The sequence below is a fragment of the Callorhinus ursinus genome, unplaced genomic scaffold (assembly GCF_003265705.2).
Source record: "Callorhinus ursinus isolate GAN/ISIS: 27379988/994484 unplaced genomic scaffold, GSC_fseal_2.0 scaffold26, whole genome shotgun sequence".
NCBI lineage: Eukaryota > Metazoa > Chordata > Mammalia > Carnivora > Otariidae > Callorhinus > Callorhinus ursinus.
This window is the reverse complement of record NW_027397088.1, coordinates 18,724,290-18,738,812: the sequence shown is the minus strand read 5'-3', so window position 1 is coordinate 18,738,812 and position 14,523 is coordinate 18,724,290.

Below are 14,523 nucleotides of genomic sequence, written 5' to 3'. Positions count from 1 at the left end.
AATTGGCCTTAGGCAATTCATGATTTCATGAGCATCAGGGTCTCTCACCCTTACAGATATATTACGTTTTAGGAATTTTAAACTATGCAGTTGCTTTAGGTAAACTTACACCCTTAGTGCTCACACTCTTTAGTGTCCGCCAATCCCAGGAGAATCCTTTTAATATCTAGTTTGGGGGTCACATTGCTATTTTTTTCTAAGCTCAATCGTGCCCAGAACATCAGAGGACTTTCAGGAAAGCTATATCTTTTTGTGGTACCTTGATATCACCTGTCCCTAAAGGAGAACCATCATTGTGTTTCTCAGTTTATTTCTTCAATGAGCAATGGAAGCATCACTTTAGTGTTCTTGAGTAATTTGACTTGATAATAACTAGTTTTTAGTACTAGGAATTTTTATGCATCTTCCTACATGGTCTTTGCTTAGAAAAAATTTTATTGCCTGGTCTTTGTTGGCCCTCTTGTAAATCTGTTTTGGAACAGAATCCTTAGGCATCTGGATTTGAAATGAGGCTTTGTTAGTTGTGAAATCAAATTCACAGTCCTTCTGCGGTTTTGGTGTGAGAGCTCCATCTGGAAATGGATCAGCCCTGACTGTCTCAGCATATGTCCCAGGGACGACATTCTCCCAATGATTTGAACAACTCTGAGGTTCCAAATTCAGCAATTTTCTCCCTCCTTGCTGTTATATATCCATCTATGAGCATCCAAACTTCAGGAGGCTAAAAAGGGTGTGGAGAGATATTTACGATGAGGAAATAAAACAGCATCCTCATCAAAAGTAAGTGAGGCTGAAATATTCTTCTGGTTTGTATTCTACTCAGGGTTATGGAGGGGTTTTACTTTTTTCTGGCTTTGTTTATGTGTAAGTCAGCTGCGTTCTCACCATTTTCCTACAGATCAGCATTTTAACATCACAGGTTGACCTTCTCTACCATTCACTCATTGGACATGCCAAACAACAAGGGGCCTTTTTAATTACAAACTCCGGACAGAACAGAGTGGCTCTCATTGTTGAGGCAGAGAGAAAGAAATGGGTTTTCTCACTCTAGGTTTCACACACACACACACACACACACACACACAAATATAGGACAAAGGTTTCTATACCTCAGTATGTCACACAATTCAGACGGCCACTGTTCCCTGAGTGGGGAAGAAATACACTTACAGCTTCCTCTGCCTTTCACGTGGGCCACTGCAAATGGCCAGCATGACCCTCAGAGATTGGTCTTCACCTTCTCTTGCAATAGAAATACAGTTGTCAATGCCAATTTCTGGACCATGCCCAGGACACCACAGGTGGAAACATAATGATTAAAGTAGGATAAATAAGAACGAAAAAGCCAACCACCCTTTGACCTGGGTTGGTATTCAATGTGGAGGATTTTCACAACACTATAGAGATAGAGTTCCTTTCATGCCTCCCCTTATCTTGATCTCTTATAGAGTCTTATATATGCTTTGTTTTTTAATGGAAATCTCTTGCTGCTAAAGCTTTCAGACAGTTCTAATTCTAGAATCCTACCTTCAGGCGACTCGACAACCTCTAAGAGGGAATGGAAGTAAGGAAGAGATCCTAAGGCCATAATGCCCATAAGAAAACTCTGCTTGAAAACCCAGGGCTGCCATTTGAAAGAATGACCAAAAGGCCATTTCTGGGTCCATGCATCTCAAATGTTAATGCCCATAAGTATCATCTTGGACACTTGTCAGAAATGCAGACTCTATGCACCCCTCCCCCCATTTTTTTTTTTTTTCTAATTCAGAGGGCCTGGGTTTAAGCCTGGGGTGAGGGAACCTAATTTATTAGTGCACATGACTCCGACATAACTGGTCTGTGGAGGACACACTGGGTGTTGCTAACCTAAACTATAAGAGGCTTAGAAATACAGCAACCGTTTTTTAGATGTTTCTTTAAAGGTGAATTTTAAGGTATACTTTTTATCTGTACTCTTAGCTTATTTTGGATAGTAGGTAACCCTGAGACTCTTTGAAACCTGAAGGGCATCTGGAGTTCTCTTTTTGTGTGTGTGTATTGGCACATGAGCTGACAAGGATTAGATATTGGAGACACATCCATTCAACCAGTAAATAATAGTTAAACTCTGGCTTAGCTGTGAGAATTGCCCCAGGTACTGGTACAAAGATAAATATAATGCAGTCCCTGCCCTGGACAAGTTCAGTTTCACAGAGGAACGGTGATATGAATTAATTAAATAGTGTACAAATTCTAATATAATTAAATAGAGTGATGTGAAAAAGTGTTATCAATTCATTTCAGGCAATGCAATTTACTTTGCAAGGGGAAATTTAACAGAGATGATAGAAGCTGAGCTTTGTTGCAAACTATTGCTAGAAAATTGCAAGGCATGGAAGAGAAGAACATTTTGAGAAATAGGAAAAATCACATGGAAAATCAGAGTTAAGAAATAGCCTTATAGGGGTGCCTGGGTGGTTCAGTCAGTTAAGTGTCTGACTCTTGGTCTCAGCTCAGGTTATGATCTCAGGGTTGTGAGATTAAGCCCTGCATCAGGCTCGGCACTGGGCACTGGAGCCTGCTTAAGATTCTCTTTCTCCCTTTCCCTCTGCCCCACCCTGCCTGCTCCCGTGCACACTCTCTCTCTTTCTCTCTCTAGAAATAAATAAATTTAAAAAAAAGCCTTTTATAGTCTAGACAGGAAGATCAAAGAATTTGGAAAAATGCATGGATGGTGGGAAGTGGCAGGAAATAAGGTGGGCAGGAGAGATCCTTGAGATGATATTATAAAGAGCATTATATGACAAAATAATAACTTGGAGTTTAATCATGTATGGCATAAAACATTACTGAGAGAAAATAAAGAATGGCCAAAACATGGAAGGAATAGACAATATTTATAGATTAGGAGGCACAATATTTTTTAAATAACCATTCTTCCTAAATTTAACTATAAAGGCAAAGCAATCAAAATAAAAAAACACAAAGTTTTAAAAACTTGGTAAGCCTATTTTAAAATTTGTGTACAAATGCTAAAATGCAAGAATATGGATATCCAAGACAATTTTGAAGAAAGAGAGCAAAGTTAGAGGTCTTACCCAAGATTCATTGTAAAGTTATAATAATTCACAGTGTCGTATTGTCATAAAGAAAATTAAATAGACCAATAAAATAGAATAGAAATTCTAGAAACTAATCCACACATACAATATCTTGATTTATAAAGAGATACCACTATACTGCAGTGTGAAAAAGGTGGTCCTCTCAATAAATGGTACCAGGCCCATTGGATATCTGTATGGAAAAACATAAATTTCTACCTGTAACTCATTCCTTGAGCAAAAATTAATTCCAGATGGTCCTTAGATCAAAAAGTTAAAGATAATATAGTAAACATTCTAGAAAATAACATCTTGCAAGTAGAGATTTTTTTGCAAAACACTAACCAAAATGAAAAACCTTGATAAATTGCAACACATTAAAATTAAAAACCTATGTTTATCAAAAGATCCTGTTATATGAATGATAAGGCATGCCACAGAGTAGAAAATGCTTGCTACACATATATCTGACAAAGGAACCATGTACCAAATACATAAAGAACTTCTACAAAAAACAAGGCTATAGCAAACAAATTTTTTAAAATGTTTAAAATGTTTGAACAGATATCCAAATTGTCAGTAAGTATATGAAAATGTGGCCAATCTCCTTAACCTCATGTAGTAAAAATTAAAACCATAATGAGTACAATTACATGCTCACTAAATGGCTAAGATTGAGGATACTAACAATATTAAGTGATACAAGATTTGGGTTAAGGGACACTCTCATATACAGCTGCCGGAAATACAAATTGGTATAACCATTCAGGAAAAGTGTTTGGTAGTATTTATAAAGACAAATTGTCCTACAACCCATTAACTGCACTCCTAAGGCATATACTCAACACAATTGCATCCTTATTTGTACCAAAAGACATATTAAAAAATGTTCATCATAGCACTCTTTTAAAATAGCCTAAGACTGAAAATTTCAAATGTCAATCAACAGCAGACTGGATAAGTAAATTGTGATATATCCACACAAAGGAGTATCATACAACAATGAGAATAAGCAAATTACTGTTATACATAACAATATAAATAAACGTCAACTTTATAGTTGAGCAAAAGAAGACAGATACAAAAGTATACCATACCATAATTCCACTTAGATAAAGTTCAAAATACTCAAAGTTAATTGATAGTATAGAAGTCCTGTAAGCGGTTACCTTTGGGGAGGGAGCATGAAAGAGTCTTTGGGAAGCCTAGAATGGTTTTTTTTTCATGTGTGGTGGTTACTCAAATGGGTTCATTTTTTGAAAATTTATTGAATTGCACACATAATTTTGCACACTTCTGTATTTATGCTCTAATTTAACATGAATTTTTACTTTAAACATTTTCACAGGAATTTAATCAAAATGGAGGAAGCATGCTATTTTCTCAAATGGGACATAGGCTTTTCTAGCATTACATTGAAAGAGAACACTTTTTTGGACTCTGTATCCTCTTGGACGGAGTGTTCAACAACAAATATCAAAGCGGTTTGCCTTAAAACAGAGAGAAGAGATTATTGTGTAAATGCAGAAAATAGAGGGGAGTCTAAATTGTGTGGAACTTCAGACACCAAACAGAACAGAAGCAAGGTAACACAGATGGAAATTGCAGGACTTGAAGTTATCTCTAGGATGCCATCAAAGGAAGATAAAAAAGTGACCGTAAAGGTTCTAGCTTGATAGATTTGAATGATTATGCAGTTGAACATAATGAACCTCCTTTATTTTTTTATTTTTTATTTTTTTAGTTTGAATATGTTTGGTTGGAGATATTAGAGGATTATCTAGCGGATATAGTTTTATGCGTTTGAAAATACAGGTCTGAAACGTAGTAAAAATGTCAAGACTAGAAATGTAATGGGTCTTTTACAATGTCTGTGGTTTTTTAAAGATTTTATTTACTAATTTTAAAGAGAGAGAGAAAGAGAGTGGGGGAGGGAGAGAGAGAGAGAGAGAGGGAGAGAATCCCAAGCAGATGCCACGTTGAACACAAAGCCCAACAAGGGGCTCGATCCCACAACCCTGAGACCAGGACCTAAGCCAAACACAGGAGCGGGACACTAAACCGACTGAGCCACGCAGGCACCCCTCTTCCAATGTATGTTTTATGTTTCAAATTTCTGTCTTATGGGTAAAGCCTGAGAATAGGTGCAATGCCCCAACCCTGAGCAAATGTGTAGTGAAGAGAAGGGAGGATGACGAACAGAAGTTGGGAGCATGATTCAGGAGGAGGTTTCAAGCACGGAGCCCATTTGCCATTTATTTTAACTGCGTTTAAGCATCCTTGATGTATCTAAACACGCAACAGACTTAAGTCATTCTTATATTCTTCATCTGTAACTCTCACACTCTTCATTCTCCTTTAGTATCTATTTTTTAAGTATAAGAATTATTTTAGATGCATCAGAAATAGTAGCTAGTGTTCCTCAAAACTTCGTCACTCACGTCTGAAGCATAGTATTACCAGAAAACCATATTGGATTGGACCTGTTATTATGACAGTTATTTCAGAAATACCTTACAACTTAAATAAAATAGATGTTGACCAATCATGTCTGTAGCCTCACAAGTGAATTTCAGACATCTGTATCAGATATTCATAATAATCTCCTGTAAAATTACTTTTGAGGAGAAACGCATTTTTAAATCATTGTGGAACATGAACAACTCCCAGGTTTGTATAAGATCAACAAATACTTATAATAAAATTATCCTAGTTGTTAAAAATATTATAGTTTTCTTCTGAAGCCTAGTCATCCATTACAGTTTGTTGGAGCTCACAACCTATCTGCTGAACCCATACTAACAATACCCACTCAGGAGAGAAACACATTCTACTTCTCTGTTTGTAAATCCATTGTTCCAGCAATCTATTGTTATGTAAGAGATTACCCACAAAATTTAGTGGCTTAAAACAATCCCCATTTTATTAGATCTCACCACAGTTTGGGGCGTCAGGAATGCTGACAGGGCTGGGCTGGCAAATCTTCTTCTCCAAGAGGAGTTGATGGAAGTCTCTGATGGTATTCAGCTGGTGGATGGACTGGCTGGAGGATTGGAAAGAGACTTCTCTCACAGCTTTGGTGTCTTGGTAGGGATGGTTGGAAGGCTGGGCTCAATCGTCACTGCACTTGGAGCACCTGCAAGTGACCTCTCTAACGTGGTGGTCCATGATAGACCAGCGTGGTGGTTCCGGGTCCCTGGAGACAGTGTGCTAAGACGGAGGAAGTGGACATGGCTAGTTTCTTAAACCCTCAGCGTGAATAAGGGCATGACATGACTCCTGCTGTCATCCCTTTGTCAAGCTACTGAGGTTCAAGGAGAGGGAACATAGACCTCTAACTCTTGAGAGGAGAAGGGTCAAACAATCTGAGGTTTTCTTTAATCTTGGTAATAATAATCCATGTAATAATAATAATAATAATAAATCATTTATGATGCTGGATATTCAGTGTATACCAACTTAGGTTCCAAAAATAAAATAAAAGCAAATCTGAAAATAATTAAATTTCATGAAGTGTATTCATTTTTTTTCAAAATGATAGATGATTGTATCTAGATGTGGACCAAGTCATACCTGGAATTAAAATTTGAGAATAAAAATGAAATAGACATTTCTAGATACTTGTAGATGGTATAAAATAAGTTTATGGTAAGAGTAGAGAAAGATTAGAAATTAACTCAATTATTTTTGATGACTTGATGTGCTGATAACAAATTTGGACTCTTCCACATAGAAAAACAAAAATGATTCTTGGTTTTTCTCTATTAATCATTGAAAAACATGTATTCACAATTTTTTTACATGTATAAATCTGTGCATTTATTTGGCTTTGATGCTTAAGTGTTCTGGAAAGGAAACTCACTGCAACTGCATTTCTCCTATATGCTTGGTCTCGCGGTAAGCACCCTACTCATAAAACTAATTTAATCTTCAGAACCAATCTTTGATTTGAGCATCACAATCCTCATTTTATAGATGAGATTGAGATTCAGAAAAGGTATATATGTATATATGCATATACATTTGTATAATATATATGTAACACCTGTGTATAATAGGTACATATGCATTATATATGTATATTCATAATGTATATAATACATATATTATATGTGTATATTATTATACAAATTGTATGCACATATGCATACTTATTGTGATACAATATGTATCTTTATATATGTGTGTGTGTGTATGTATATTTAAGGGCATTTAAAAAATTATTTACCCTCCTTCTGTGTCTTAGAATAGAAATGTTATTATGTAGTCTCTCACATGTGTCATCCCACTCTGTCTAGTGCAGCGTGCCAAAATAGCTTTTAAATTACAAGATATGTTTTCACATACATTACAGGTAAAATTTCTGGCCATGTCTTTTCTTCAAGCGCAACTAAAATTGAAAGGATATTAATTACTATCAGCAGCTTTTGATGTCGATACAACACAGTGTAGTTCCAATCTGAGGTTTCACAAATAAATCTGTGCCACGGCACAGTTTGAGTTGCAAATACTCCTTTTCCTTCAGATGATCGGCGCTGCTGAGCTGAGAGCTGACAGAAGCAGAGAAGATCACAGTGACGTGATTGGCCAGGTTAAGACTAATGTTGGCACGAGGCTCAGGCCTGGTTTTCAATCATCTTAATAGCACCCTATAGAGCCAGAGCACAAAGAACCTGATTGGTATTTGTCTGATCCTGATTAGAGAGATTTGTGCAAGACCTTCATTGACATTGTTTCTAAGGAGAAGTGACCTGCCTCAAGGAGCGGGTCGGAAGTTCCAGATTCAGACATGTTTTGGTATATCGTGCAAGAGTGTCATGTTGCATCCTACTTAAAGCATTTTATTGGCCCCACGATGCCCTGAGAATGAAGTCCAGATTCCCTTCTCCGTATGCTAAGCACCTGGTCTGGCAGCGGCCACTTCCACAGCCCCACCCGTCACCTGTCTCCACATCCCTCCTCCATGGCGTGCTGCACCACAGCTGACCTGAAACTTCTCAGTTATCTATATATATAGCTCCAGCTGTAGCAGAAACACCCCACGAGTTATATAAGAGGCTTTCACTGGCTTCTCGCTGCCGGTATTCCCGCTTGGTGGAGGAACTTAGGAGGTTCCTGGGAAGCCCAAAATAGCAAGTAGGTGGAAAGATGCCACAGGACAGTGTTGAATTGTATATAACGTGCGCACGAGATCAGCCCCAGGCCCCAAGGTGATGGGTAGAAATAGTTACTATCCACAATGGAGCCTGTGAGGGAGTCTCCAGCCCGTATCTGAGCCCAGCCGGGAGAAGCCAGAGGAAGGCAGAGAACAGTAGTGCAAACAGAATCCAGGAGACCCTACTGAAACCTTTGGGAGAAGGGAGCTGGCATGAAGTAGGCATTTGATTAGTCTGGGGACCTAGCACGTGAGTTAGCCTGTATCTTCCCTTATCTCTGATTCTAAGACAACGTTGTTCAAGCCTACGGAACACCGCTGAGAAGTCTCAGATCAGGAGGGATAGTTTGGGGTAGAAGGTGTGTGTGTGCTTCTTTGGTGGGAGATGCCATGATCTTTCATCGTAAAAACATGAAATTCACCCCATAACATTGTTTGCATATGTTGACCCCGGTGTATCTGTAAGGCTAGATGCTGCCTTCCTTGTACAAGGATCTAAACTAAATTATTAATGTGAAACCTCAAATCCAAACAATTTAATCAAAACTGGTACATCAGAGATGGCAGCCATAGCTCAAGAGGGACAAGAAAAAGGTAAATGATTTTCAACTCCAAAATTCGAGGGAGGGGAAAAGGGAGGTTACCAATCGTAGAAATATCATTCATCAATATGCGATTAGATTGTTCTGTCCCTGAGAAAAAAATTGTTTATCTTTGTGAGCTGTTTTTATTTTATAAGTGACCATATTATAAAAGCAGAGTCTCCCACTTGGAGAAACTAAATAGTGGACTGAAATTTATGGGCCCACCTGATCTGCACACATTGGGCTTTCGGGGGTCTGAGATGACAGATAGAAGGAAATATTGATATACAGTCAGCCTGGGCCTGAGGGTTGCCAGACTCTTCAAGAGCCACAGGAAAGCCCCAAGGGCTAGACCTCTTCTAGAACAAGGGATACAGGGGTTCTCAGAGAGAGTACTAAGGTTATCAGACAGGGAGATTTGACAGAGAACTGCCTGCAGATAGTGGAATATCAGAAGAAAGAGAGAAAACATATCAGTGAACAAAGCATCTGTGAAGAAAATCCTGTCTATAAAGGATTTAATTGGTAAGAGCTTTTCTCTCTCAGGTCCAGGGAATGTCTAGTCAGCCAGACCTTCCATCTTCAGAGCCTCTGGAGAGAAGTGGACTGAAAGGCATTGTCTGCTTTGGGTAGATTATTATGTAGGACCACTTTGGGTTATTGGTAGAGAGAAAAGTCCCCACTATCCAGGAAGCAATGCAGAAGACCCCACGCATAAACAATAGTGAGACTGAACTACTAAATTCTACCATTCGGGTTAGGAAAAGTCACTCCTTGAGATCAAAGATTTCAGTTTTTGGTGACGAAAGGGGCTTATTTTCGGTATCAAACTTAGTCTTCATGGGGGAAATCACATGTATTTTCTAAATTTATATTCATTTAAATGAATGTAGCAAAACAAAGCTTGAAATTGCCTAGTCATCCATAGCACTATCCAGAATTGTCAATTGTGAGGTCCTGGTTTTGTGCTATAAGGCTTATTATTATTATTATTAATCTAAGAAATGAGGGAATTGACAGAGATGATATTCAAGGGTATCAGTAACTCAGAACCCTAGAAATCTCTGGACTATCCCCCTCCTTGCAAAAGAACCCTAAAAATATAAGTGAGCTTTAATACACATTTTTTGTGAAAATTGGCTCAGTGAGCTCAGTATGGAGGTATGGACTGTTATGAGAAAGGTAATGGCATCACCCAGGCAGAAGAAATGGGCATCATATGGGAGAAGAGGAGGAAAAAGAGAAACAAGGAATGAAGAAGTTCTCTGAAGAATTATGAGCTTCGCTTCTCCCATCACTGTAGAAATGTTCCAAGGGCTGTAAAAATCCACAGATAAGAATGAAGTCTTGTTTTATTGCTCATTTCAATTGGATAGAAGCCAAGTTTGGACTGAGGAATAAAAAATATTTCCATATACAGAGAGCAGGACGGGTTTGGACCCTGCCCGGCATCTCGATGTTGGACTCCTAGCTACTCTGAAACAATCTCAATTTATTTTGCATACAGAGAAGTTTTCATTCAGGTTTCCTCAAAGGGAGGCCCTGAGACAATGATTCAGGGCTCTGGTGGGTTGAATGGTATCCCCTCAAAAGACAGGTCCACCCGGAACCTTTGAATAGGACCTTATTCAGAGAAAGGACCTTTACCAATGTCAGTCAAGGCTCTTGAAACAAGATCATCCTGGATGAGGGTGGGCCCCAAATCCAATGGCTCATGTCCATAAAAGGGGGAGACAGAATGTTTTCTCCAGAAGGGGGGAAGGTAACGTGATGACAGAGGCAGAAATCAGAATTATCCTACCACAAGCCCCATAATACCTGCAGGCCCCAGAAACCGAAGTGGTAAACAAGGCTACCCCAAACTGAAGTCTCCCCTAAAGACATCCGAAGCAGTGTGGCCCTATCAACGCCTCCATTTCAGATTTCCGGCCTCTAGAACTATGCGAGAATAGTTGGTGGTAGAGCTTAATATTGCCGGGAAAGCCTGAGAGCCCACATAAAACGTAGGGCTCAGAGTCCACGGATCTGGGGGAAGGGAGCAGGGTCCTGGTGCATCTACTCCAGCTGACCATTGATTGAGGGCTCCTCACAGGGACTGTTAGTTTCCCCAGCACTCCTAGCTCCAATCCGAATGGCAAGCTCAGCTCCAGCTGTAGGAGAAGAACCCCATGAGGAGAAGGGCAAAGAGAAGGTGGTTGGGGGTCTGGCTGCTACATTCCTATCCTAACTTGGGTGACGTGTGGTTAGGCCAGGCACAGACCAAGAAAGGAAAACCAGAGTCTTCATTTGTATTATGCTTACACCTCCCTGGAGAGAGCACAGTGAGGCATTCGGGGCCACTCAGGGGAAGTGCCTGGGCCACTCGCGAGGCAGAGGGAGTAAGTGGACAACGGCCTTCACTGTGGTTTCCAAGGGGGGGAATGGGTGAGGCAGGGTAAGGGGTTTCAGGTTGGCTGTCTCTAGCTGTCTGCTCCCTGGCCCTGAGGTGATAGCAGGTGGAGAGCAGCCCCGAGCGTGAGAGCCCAGTCAGGGAGGTGGTTGGGAGCATGGCCTTAATCGGCTAGTCCAGAAAGGGAACCAAACGGCTTCCAACCAGGACCTCAACACTGGGTGAAAATAACATTTAAAAGATACCAAGATCCAAAGAAGACATACAAAAGGCTAACAGACACATGAAAAAGTGTTCATCATCATTAGCCATCAGGGAAATTCAAATCAAAACCACATTGAGCTACCACCTTACACCAGTTAGAATGGCAAAAATGGACAAGGCAAGAAACAACAAATGTTGGAGAGGTTGTGGAGAAAGGGGAACCCTCTTACACTGTTGGTGGGAACGCAAGTTGGTACAGCCACTTTGGAAAACAGTGTGGAGGTGCCTCAAAAAGTTAAAAATAGAGCTACCCTTTGACCCAGCAATTGCACTACCGGGTATTTACCCCAAAGACACAGATGTAGTGAAAAGAAGGGCCATATGCACCCCAGTGTTCATAGCAGCAATGTCCGCAATAGCCAAACTGTGGAAAGAGCCGAGATGCCCTTCAACAGACGAAGGGATAAAGAAGATGTGGTCCATATATACAATGGAATATCACTCAACCATCAGAAAGGATGAATACCCAACTTTTACATCCACATGGATGGGACTGGAGGAGGATGATGCTAAGTGAAGTAAGTCAAGCAGAGAAAGTCCATTATCATATGGTTTCACTTATTTGTGGAACATAAGGGACAGCATGGAGGACATTAGGAGAAGGAAGGGAAAAATGAAGGGGGGAAATCGGAGGGGGAGACGAACCATGAGAGACTCTGGACTCTGAGAAACCAACTGAGGGTTCTAGAGGGGAGGGGGGTGGGGGGATGGGTTAGCCTGGTGATGGGTATTAAGGAGGGCACGTACTGCATGGAGCCCTGGGCTGGGCTTTATACAAAAACAATGAATCGTGGATCGCTACACCAAAAACTAATGATGTACTGTATGGTGACTAACCTAACATAATAAAATTAAATTTAAAAAATAAATTTAAAAAATAAATAAAAGAAACCAAGATTCCAGGTAAGGGCTAGGAGGTATGGGTCGGACGAAAACAAGACCACTACAAGAGAAGCCCACGGGAACATACTGTAGTGAACATAAGATCCAAATTTCCATTATAGCTGACAAAGCCCGAGGACGCACTTGTACTCCTTCCTTCAGAGTCCCCTCAAATGGGAACCCAAGAAATTGGTAAATATTATTCCTCTTTGTTTTTTGTCTCCTTGTCAAACTTTGCAAGAAATCTTTATTCATGGATTCTTCAGTCCACAAATGTTTCAGGAGGGTGCACTCTATGCCAAGGCCCAGATGCTGGGGATGCCATCGACAGAGCAGACAGAATTTGTTTTGTTTGGTTGGGTTTTAAGATTTTTATTTATTTATTTGATACAGAGAGAGAGAGAGCACAAGCAGGGGGAGCTGCAGGCAGAGGGAGAGGGAGAAGCAGGCTCCTACTGAGCAGGGAGCCCGATTCAGGGCTCGATCCCAGGACCCTGGGATCATGACCTGAGCCGAAGGCAGATGCCTAACCATCTGAGCCACCCAGGCGCCCCAAGAGCAGACAGAATTTGATTTCCTCACAGCACTTTGCATATGCCACAATTCAGGAGTGAGGAATGACAATGGGCTCCTATGTAACAATAGCGTGGCAGATGATAATTCTTTGGTGATTTAAAGGTCTTTGCATCGGGCATAACGATAGCTACACATTAAATGGTAGGAAAAAGCATATTTCAGCATCATATCACAACGTCAGAACTTCCAAGACATCCTCCCAATCGCCGGGGGTGGTGCAAGTCTCACCTGACACCTGCCTTCAGAAACCTGCTGCATTCTACTGGTCTCTACAAACACCGTGTCTTAGGGACGGGTATGTAGCTTTAAACCCAGGGAGCAGAGGTAACAGATCCCGTTTGAAATGGTTGCTAAGGGACCATTCTATATAAATTAATTAGTAAACATCAACTCTGGTTTCAAAGGGCGAGGAAGGTCTCTCACCGGAGAAGGGAAAATTACTCCCCGGTGACTGGAAAAAGGCCATCCTAGGGTTTTTCCATGCACACCAGTACCCTTATCCTGCATAAATTTCTTCTCCTTCTTTTTGTCTGGAGGTTTTCTCCTCCCCTCATCCTTTATTGTTTCCCATAGTTTTATTATTCCTTCTGAGATTTTTTTCTTTTTCTTTTTCTTTTTTGCATAGGAGAGCAGAGGGAATATCTGGGTAAGACAGAAGGGGGAGCCGGTCTTTTCATCTTTTGAGAGGTGAGCAGAAGATAGGCATGTCTTCCTGCTACTGAAGAGACACAGTGTGTAAGGGTTTTTGACATTAGCTTAAAAGTGCCTGAAAATGTTACTGGAGCCACACACCGGCCCAGGAAATCTTCATCAGAGATGTAAAGATCAAGGATGATTTCTGCAAAATCTCTGTGGAAAGTAAGGGTTGGTTTGAGGAGCTAAGTATATCTGGTTATATTTTTTAAGTATTGATATAGATCGTTTTGATTTTATAAGGAGTCTAAAATGATGCTTGGATAGCTTCATAATTTTTTTTCCATAAAAAAACACATCATTTAGAAGAAAATCAGGTGAAACTTCGATTCAGATAACTCATAGGAAGTCTAGCTGTTGGGGGCAAAAAGACCAGGGTAACATAATTGTTCATCTGATGACAGGTTAATTGAATTTCATGAATAATTATGAGAAAGAAAAAAAAAGCTTCTAGTTTTCAAGCCTTGTAAACATTGCAGGCATTAAAATAAGAGTGAGGGAAAGGTAGGAAAAAAACCATAAAGCTAATTTGCGTTCCCTCCCAAATGCATATTCTCATGCTGCCACATTTCCACATGATAAGAAATGACTGTATTTAAAGTAAATGCCGGTAAGGCATTTTTACTCTCCGTATACTTTTGACACAAAGTAACTCAAAAATGAAAGGACTAGTGAGCGCGGTCCTTCACTAATTAAATATCAGGAAGATGTGATTTTTTTCTTTCCTTCCTTAAAGTGAATTCTCGATGAGATGGGAAAGAGGGATGATTTCCTAATATGTCAAGTGAAGTTCAAGCTATTCAGTTACAAGGCAAGGCTTGCAAACTCCAAATTCAAGTCAGCTTTGCACTTCCGATAAGATCTTTATTATTTTTTTTAAATAAAGGATAGGCAAACATC